Here is a 9,685-nt window from a genome sequence, read left to right as displayed (position 1 = left end):
ACGGGGGTTATACAGTGACGGGACATCGTGGCGGAAAAATTACTGCATGCAGTAGAGAGTTGTGTGGAGGGTTTTTTCTTTGTTCCTTGCCCCTACAGGGGTGTAACTCCATACATTAGGTGATACTGGATTAGGTCTATTTCTATTTTTTTTTACTGAGTCATTGATCGTACAGTAAGACATATGACTGAATGTATCTACTATCTGTGAAATATTCTAAATTTAGAAAAGCGTTTCCTCCTTGAAAAACAATATTTTGCACATAATGATTTCTGTCACAGATCCGTATGACTGACAAGCCTTTTCTGGGTCTGAGTTTAGAAATATAAGGAAGCTTTGACTGATACCGAAACTGATTCTCATGTGATGAATCAAACTTACGTGAATTTTCCAACTTAGAAATGTAACCCAGCAAGGTTTGTGGAACATAGAGGTAAGTGTAATGATAACAACTGTGTAAGGCAAGGACCGGAAATATTGTATTTCAGTCAGGGTGTGACTTTCTATTGTAAAGACAGGAGCATTGTTATAGGGGGTTAAGAGTTAGCAGTTGCACTTGGGTCTTCAGAAGCCTTAAAGGGGTACACCGTTGCTAGACATCGTATACCCTATCCAAAGGATAGGGGATAAGATGTTTAATCGCGGGGGTCTTGCCGCTGGCACTGCTGACCATCATGCTCAGAATGCTGGGTTCAGGTGGCTGTGGTCATGAAGTCACACCATGGCCCCACCTTTCATGTCTATGTCTATGATGTCATGACCACAGCCACCTGTACCCAGCATTCTGATCATAATGTTTAGAATGCCATGTGCCCATATGTAGAGCGGCCAGACCTCCGGGATAAGATGTCTAGCAACGGAGTACCCCTTTAAATGGGTTTTCCTCAGGATAGAGCATTACTCGCTGACCTCAGATCAGCTGTTTGGTAGAGTCACAGCACCCGTCACTACACAGTGAGGGCAGATGGAACTCTTACACCATTCATTGTATAGCGGTGGCACGGGGTTACTGCAGCTCACCTCCCATTCACTATACTAAAGACTAACCATCAATTTTAAAATCCTTGATACTCTCATTAACATCGAGTTGTATCTTGAAACTGCTGGACATCAGTGCAAAAACTATAACAAAGCTCTCCCCCCATCATATACTGTTAAGTTTTAGACAACAAAGGGACCTATGGCATGAAGATCCGAGTGCAACTGCTAACTCTTACCCCCTATAAATAAAATCTTTACAGATTAAAAGAAGTCACACCCTGACTGAAATATTTCCAGTCCTTGCCTTACATAGTTGTTGTACAAACCTTGTTGAGTTACATTTCTGAGTTACAATTCACATAAGTTTAAATCATCGTCTAAGAATCAGTTTTAGAATCAGTCAAAACTTTCTTTTTTTTTTCTGGACTCAGACTCGCAAAAGGCTTGTCAGTCATACAGCTATGTGACAGAAATCATTATGCGCAAAATATTGTATTTCGAGGAGGAAATACTTTTCTAACTCACACATAGTAGATACCTTCGGTCATAGGTCTTAGGAATGACTCAGTAAAATAACTTCTTAATAGATTTAAAGGGGATATCCATCATAAGGTGATTTTAGTACTTACCTGCCAGACAGTTATGGACATGCATAGGTCTTGGGGCTAAATGGCTGTGTTGTGAGTCTGCTTTTTTGTGAAATGGTTATTTCCTGTTGGAGTTCCCTCCCTCCAACTACAAGTGCAAGGATCCAGTGTTTGTAAGTGAGAGGTCAACTTTTCTCCCTCCCACACATCAGCCATCCCATCCATTGAAGCACACCTGGGACATTTCCCTACAGCCCTGTATCACCAAATCTCTTGAATTTCACCCCTGTTGGGACAAGAAACAAAGAGAAGAAGATTTATAAAAGGCTTAGTAGCACTCACATCACAGCACAAAACTACCCTCAAAACAACTCTTTAATCTCAGTATGCTCTTCTTGGAGTACCCAAAATATTGAGTAAGGAGGATAAAATAACTATTCTCTATTGCAGGATTGTTAATAAATAGTTGCCTGTCTCTTTAAATCTCCATCTTGCTCCGGGGGATTTCTCAGTGAATATTCTTGCATGTTTTGACTTTCTAAATGTTTATGATGTTATTTTGCCCAGGATATGTGTGGTGTTTTATTACAGGTGCTGCAGGTGGTATTGATGCCAATGTGTTGCCGACCTCTAACATGACTTCTTATTAGCCCAGTGAGATTGTATCTACCACAGTGAAACCTCGTTAAAAGGTCCACCCAAAATTGCATCAAAAAGTGGTCTTCTGAGAGAAAACAAGCACTATGCAAAATGTATGGTTGTCTGAACATGTAGGGGGTCTGCTCAAAGATCTTTTGGAGAGGTTTCACTGTACAGTGACCCCCCCGACCTACGATGGCCCGACATACGATAATTTCAACATGCGATGGCCTCTCAGAGGCCATCACATGGTGAAGGCAGCATCTACATACGATGCTTTTGTATGTCGGGGCCATCGCATAAACGGCTATCCGGCAGTGAAGACTGCTTCAGCTGCCACCGGATAGCCGCTTACGGTGCCCCGTGTGGTCCGCTGACGATCACTTACCTGCCCTCGGGGCTCCGGCCTGTCCTCTTAGGGATCCCCTCCATCGTCAGCGCTCTCCATCATCGTCATCACGTCGCTGCACACGCCGTCCCGTCATCCAATAGGAGCGGCGTGCGTAACAATGTGATGGCGGCGACGGAGCACGCGGATGCCGGGGAAGCAGAGGCCTTGCCGGAGCATCGGGGACACCCCGGGGACGCAGCGACAGTGATGGAAGGTGACATCCAGGTCAGCGGTGACGAGCGGTGACGGTCCGGAGTACAACTTCCTATGCCAGCATGCCCGGGTGTTGGGTGTTGTAGTTTTGCAACATCTGGAGGTCCGCAGGTTGTAGACCACTGTCCTATACTTTACATTGCACAGATCCCTCAACACACGATGGTTTCAACAAACGATGGTCCGTTTGGAACGGATTACCATCGTATGTTGAGGGACCACTGTATATAGAAAGAACAGCCATGTCTTTAGTATCCACACCTTTGCAAAGCAGGAGATTATCACAAGCTACACCAATTGTGAATGTTTTTTTTATATTTGACAGACCCTGTACAGAGGCACATGTAGACCCTATTGGTTTGAATTAGCCACTGACAGTAAGGGCTCTATTCTCCATTGGAAGGAAAAGAAGTATAAAATGTATTGCACACAGAGGGTCAGAATGGGCATAGCACACATCTCATTCTATACAACACAGATGTATTACCCATGCATGGGTTCTTACTCCATTCCAGTAACCGCATATACACAAATAATCAATATTATATATCTTCGTAGATTCTTTATTTCTCTTCTAGCTGCCCATGTTGTTGTGTTTTGTAGATTGTCTTACTTATTCTAAGGGTATATTCACACACATTAGATTTTTTAACAAATTTCTATATTAACACCATATATCTGGAGGGAGCATGCAGAGACTATATTATATACAGAAGTGTCCAGTATTTTTAAATACAATAAAATGCTTTAAGCTCTTGTGGTATAAAGGCATTCAATACGGAGAACATAGAAAAATTCATGTATCTCCTTGGTAGCTTTTAAGCTCATTTGAACTACTCTAAAAACATGATATACTACCCCTCTGCGGTGCACAGATTTATAAGTATCAGGAGGTGTTAGAGGACAGCACAAGAAATCCTGCCGCTTCATTGTAGTAATATAAGCAAGGCAATTGGTAAGAAGAAAATAGTACATTTTATTAGACATCATGCACAGAGCCATATAACGGCACTATACAAGATCAGAGCTATAGTTAGCTGTAATACTGCATTCAAGTCCATTCCTCTGGTTTCACATGAAGGAATACAAAGTTTTTGTTCTGTCAGACTAATACACCTCTGCAATATGGCACCTCTGTACTTAAAGGGGTACTCCAGTGAAAAAAAAAAAATTTTTAAATCAACTGGTGCCAGAATGTTAAACAGATTAGTAAATTACTTCTATTTAAAAATCTTAATCCTTCCAGTACTTATTGGCTACTGTATGCTCCCCGGGAAATTCTTTTCTTTTTAAATTCCTTTTCTGTCTGACCACAGTGCTCTCTTGTGACACCTCTGTGACACCTTTGACATGTCTCTTCATGACTTGACATGGAAAATTTAAAAGGGTTCAATTAGCTGTTTTGCAGAACCGAATGGGGCTGGAAGTAGATTACTCTGTTTGTTGTGTAGTGGTTGTACTGGGTTACTGCAGTCATAAAAGTGAATGAGACCTATGCAGTAAACTGAACTGTCTGCTTCCATCCCAATTTACCGCGTACATCTGGCTATTGCGGCTCTGCCGTGCAGTTGATTTGCAAGGTTACCTAGGATACCCACCCCAATGATCATATATTTTGACAATAGACCATCAATAGGAGGAATTGGAGAATGCCTTTAAGACTTACAGTAAGGGTGAGCTTAAAGGGGCTCTCCGTCCCCAGACATCTTATCCCCTATCCAAAGGATAGGGGATGAGATGTATGATCGCGGGCGTCCCGCCACTTGGGACCCCCGCAATCTCTCATGCAGCACCCCCTATCATCAGCCTCATGGAGCGAAGATCGCTCCATGTCTGATGACTCACGATCACGGGGCCTGAGTATCGTGATGTCACAGCTCTGCCCCCTCGTTATGTCCCACCACGCCCCCTCAATGCAAGCCTATGGGAGGGGGAGTGACTGCTGCCACGCCCCCCCCCCATAGACTTGCATTGATGGGGTGGGACGTGACACCACGAGGGGGCAGGGCGTGACGTCACGATACTCATGAGTCATATTGTCAGTATCTGGAAAGATGGTTGCAGTAATGTCTTCTCAAGTTATGCCAGTACTGAGCAGTCTGCCTTAATTTTTTCTTTGTTTAAGAAGGGCCTTGCTTCCAGTAGTGTTTGTAAAAATATTGGCAAGAGTTTCCTTTTTTATGAAGTTACTGGGTAAATCTCCGGTTACTGATAATTTTTCAATTAAGAAGCTGTTGAAAGTCTACAAACATTATTGTTTTAGGCCAGATGGCAGATTTCCCATTTCTCTGTGTATCTTTAGTTGTGTATGGCTTGCTATGCTTGCTGTTTTTTTTGGAGTATTTTTTCCCCCTTTGCCTTTGTTCTTATGTTTTTGGGATTAGTGAGTTACTACCTTACAGGATGATCTGTCATTGTTACAGCTCTAGGCAGTATTGTACCTGTAGGGAGTACTCTGGTGTATTTGGGTGTGTACACCAATATCCCCCCGAAGTTCCTGACTATAGGGTAGGGAGCATAATGTTATGGGATACAGAATCTATTTTTTACCATAAATACACAAAGAAGCAGCAGCTCTTTCAATGTGGAGGTCAGGTAAAAGGATAGAAGCAGGTATAAGCATCTGGTTCTATTTATCAACAAAAAGTAAACTGCAGCATTCCAAAAGCAGTGAAAAATTATCCAAAAATGTTTCTTCCATCAAGGTGCAAAGGTGCAAAGGCATATGTATATCCTATCTGTTCCAAATTACTACACTGCTCATAAAAATAAAGGGAACACTAATATAACACATCCTAGATCTGAAAGAATGAACTTATTTTTTTTTTCAATTTCAACTTCGTATCTTTCATCTTTACATAGTTGAATATGCTGACAACAAAATCACACGAAAATTATCAATGGAAATCAAATTTATCAACCCATGGAGGTCTGGATATGGAGTCACACTCAAAATCAAAGTGGAAAACCACACTACATGCTGATCCAACTTTGATGTAATGTCCTTAAAACAAGTCAAAATGAGGCTCAGTAGTGTGTGTGGCCTCCATGTGCCCGTATGACCTCCCTACAACACCTGGGCATGCTCCTGATGAGGTGGTGGATGGTCTCCTGAGGGATGTCCTCCCAGACCTGGACTAAATCATCCGCCAACTCCTGGACAGTCTGTGGTGCAACGTGGCGTTGGTGGATGGAGCGAGACATGATGTCCCAGATGTGCTCAATCGGATTCAGGTCTGGGGAACAGACGGGCCAGTACATAGCATCAATTACTTCCTCTTGCAGGAACTGCTGACACACTCCAGCCACATGAGGTCTAGCATTGTGTTGCATTAGGAGGAACCCAGGGCCAACCGCACCAGCATATGGTCTCACAGGGGTCTGAGGATCTCATCTCTCTACCTAATCCCAGTCAGGCTACCTCTGGCAAGCACATGGTGGGCTGTGCGGCCCCCCAAAGAAATGCCACTCCACACCGTTACTGACCCACCGCCAAACCGGTCATGCTGGAGGATGTTGCAGGCAGCAGAACGTTTTCCACGGTGTCTCCAGACTCTGTCATGTCTGTCACATACACTCAGTGTGAACCTGCTTTCATCTGGGAAGAGCACAGGTTGCCAGTGGTGAATTTGCCAATCTTGGTGTTCTCTGGCAAATACCAAACGTCCTGCACGGTGTTGGGCTGTAAGCACAACCCCCACCTGTGGACGTCGGGCCCTCATACCACCCTCATGGAGTCTGTTTCTGACCGTTTGAGTGGACACATGCACATTTGTGGCCTGCTGGAGGTCATTTTGCAGGGCTCTGGCAGTGCTCCTTCTGCTCCTCCTTGCATAAAGGTAGAGGCAGCAGTCCTGCTGCTGGGCTGTTGCCCTCCTACGGTCTCCTACATTCAAAAGTGACCAAAACATCAGCCAGGAAGCATAGGAACTGAGAAGTGGTCTATGCTCACTACCTGCAGAAGCAGTCCATTATTGGGGGTGTCATGCTAATTGCCTATAATTTTCACCTGTTGTCTGTTCCATTTGCACAACAGCATGTGAACTTGATTGTCAATCAGTGTTGCTTCCTGAGTGGACAGTGTGATTTCACAGAAGTGTGATTGACTTGGAGTTACATTGTGTTGTTTAAGTGTTCCCTTTATTTTTTTGAGCAGTGTATATCAACATAGGCAGAAGCCACCAGGTGAGGGAAATAAATAGTAATATAATTAATTCAAGAGTTCTTCTGCTGTACATCTTATTGCATGCTGTATGCTAATGTGGACACTAATGTCATAGTGCACATCATATGTCCATCCATCGTACTGTAGCTGTGTTTTGTCTAATAGAAGCCCATGGATTGAAAACATTAGGACATACCTCTGTATTTCCCCACAGCTGCTATGCAGAGTTATGTGTCACTATAGTAACAGACAACATACAAACCCTGTGTAGTCCTGATCCTCCAATATTAAACTTTTTAAACGGTTCCCGGATTCTTGTTAACCTATAAATATAAGTTAGCAAAAAGTAGATGACAGTAGGAGACAAAGGGAAATATGGCTGCTGGATCAGTATTACATAAGGTTGGTTTGTTGTCTGTTACCAGGGGGAAATATAGGTCTGCATAGGAGCGTACACTACTACAACTGTAGTATAGACTTACAGTAGAACTTATAGACACTCTACAGAATGGCATTATTATTAGCAGAGTTCTGTGTCAGGCTCAGTATCACAGACCAAGCGTTCTTAGAAAGTACAGAAAATAATGCTTTCAAGGTTAAACTTTTGTTCGTTATACAACATCTAAGGACATGTTCACATCGGAATAATCTGCACGGTTTTTGGCATGAAAACTGTGCTGGTTTTTGTTCCACAAATCCCACAGCTTTGTATACCTTGCCCCATTGGCTTTAATGGTAGAAGGGGCTTGTCACTTCTTTTCTGCACAGTTACGCCATGAAGCATGAAGTCAATGTGAGCTTCAGGGAGGGTTAAGGTGCAACTCCGCAAACAGGCCCAGGTTATGCCTATACACACGCAACATGCGGCATTTTTGTCTCTGTATACCACTAAATTTTTGTACTGTGGTATGAACATCCAGATTGTAAAGCATTAAAACCATAAAACGTGCATTATGTCTTTAAGGACAAAAATCTTCTGGAACACATGTAAAATGTACATTTTTTTCCCCGCATTTCTTATACTTAAAGGTGTTCTCTAAGATTAGGAAAATGTGGCTGCTTTAATCCAAAAACAGCACCACTCCTGTCTTCGGGTTGATTGTGTACAACACCTCGGCTCCATTCACTTCAGTGGAACTGGGCTGCAATACTATACTCTAACTGAGGACTAGGGTGACGCTGTTTCTGGAAGAAAGCAGCTATGTTTTTCTGGAAAAACACTTTAATGCTCAATAATATATTAGGTTTCTGTATTTGTATGAGTGTATGTAAGCCTGTTACGTTCCTCGGTGACATCTTATAAACAGTGTTGTAATCTTGCCACACTTGGACAAATATGATATCCTGTGCTGTCTACCTCTGCGCACGTATACATTGTACTGGTGGCTGATGAGTGACAGTATCTGTCATCGGAGTAATGAAGGAATAAGATCCCTGCAGCCTCCTTAGTTACAAGGTGATCATAAGATCATCCTCTTCAATGGGCATTTAACAAGATGCTTCTGTATTAGTTGATCAGTATCTTGGTAATAGGTCTGAAGGACAAGACGCTATCTGTAGATATAGATTTCAGGCTTCTGTCCATTATTCCATGATAATGAAGACATATATTGGCTCATAAGCGTTGCTAGTGATTTGCTTGAATTCCAAAGTATTACTTTGTTCTCCACATTAATGAAAGCTAGCAGCATTCTTTCCTTGTGTAATATGCCCCTCCCCCACCGTTCCCCAGTCTTTATCAGCAGGCGTCCTTGATTGAACAATTAACAGGAACAATATAGAAGTGTTTTCCTCCTGCTCTCCCCTATGTAATATGAGAGAAGACCTTGCACTGATGACTTGATTATAGTGAAGTCTCATTTACTGTAACGCTGCCAAGTTTCCTCTTGTAAGGGGTAGTAAGATAGCACATTCTTGGCCTAAACCTACTAATATCATCAAATAACATAATTACTTACATACAATGAAAAAATAGGGAATATAGGTAAAAAAAAATGCTTCAATGACTGCAGGATGAGGCTTAGTTTGCTCCTTTCCTTAGCAAAATGATACAAGGAGACATGTTTTACATTTCTGATAACATTTTTATTTAATTATTTATGTATAAGAAACTAACTGATACTAGTCAAATTACAAATTACTCTTCCCTCTGGTTTTGCTAGTAAGACTTTCTGTTTACCAATGAAGCATTGCCTTACAAATCTCCACTGGGTCTCTTCAGTGAAAACCAGGCCCTGACACAAACTGTTTATATATATACATCTAAACATTTATAAAAGGAACCGGAGTTAGCATGGCCGCCTAGGTTTTCTTGTTTTTTCAAGTTGTTTAAGGTGTACTCTGGGAAACTAAACCCATTGCCCATCCTTTCCCTTTCACCAACCTAGTTATTTGTCTAAATATCATTTATTTGCTATATAGAGCAGTTACCCCTCCTTCAGTTTTCAATTACATGAAGGGAGTGAGGAAAATATGTAATTCAGCCATCCACCTTGTCTCTGTCCAAGTTCCTCTCTAAAATCAGCTTCCACCCTCCTGAGAGACCACATGGCTTCTGCCCTGCACTGATGAGTCATGCTCCCTTAGTGCTGAGAGCTTGGAGGTGTGTGCTGCCTCAGCCAATCAGACACTGTATCTCACAGAGCAGGAGGATGAGGGCTGCTCTCAGAGAGGGAGCTGGCTGGCAGTTAGGGCAGATCTGCAATGACT

Source organism: Hyla sarda, chromosome 1 (genome assembly GCF_029499605.1).
Source record: "Hyla sarda isolate aHylSar1 chromosome 1, aHylSar1.hap1, whole genome shotgun sequence".
In the NCBI taxonomy this organism is placed as follows: Eukaryota; Metazoa; Chordata; class Amphibia; order Anura; family Hylidae; genus Hyla; species Hyla sarda.
This window is presented reverse-complemented; position numbering follows the sequence as displayed.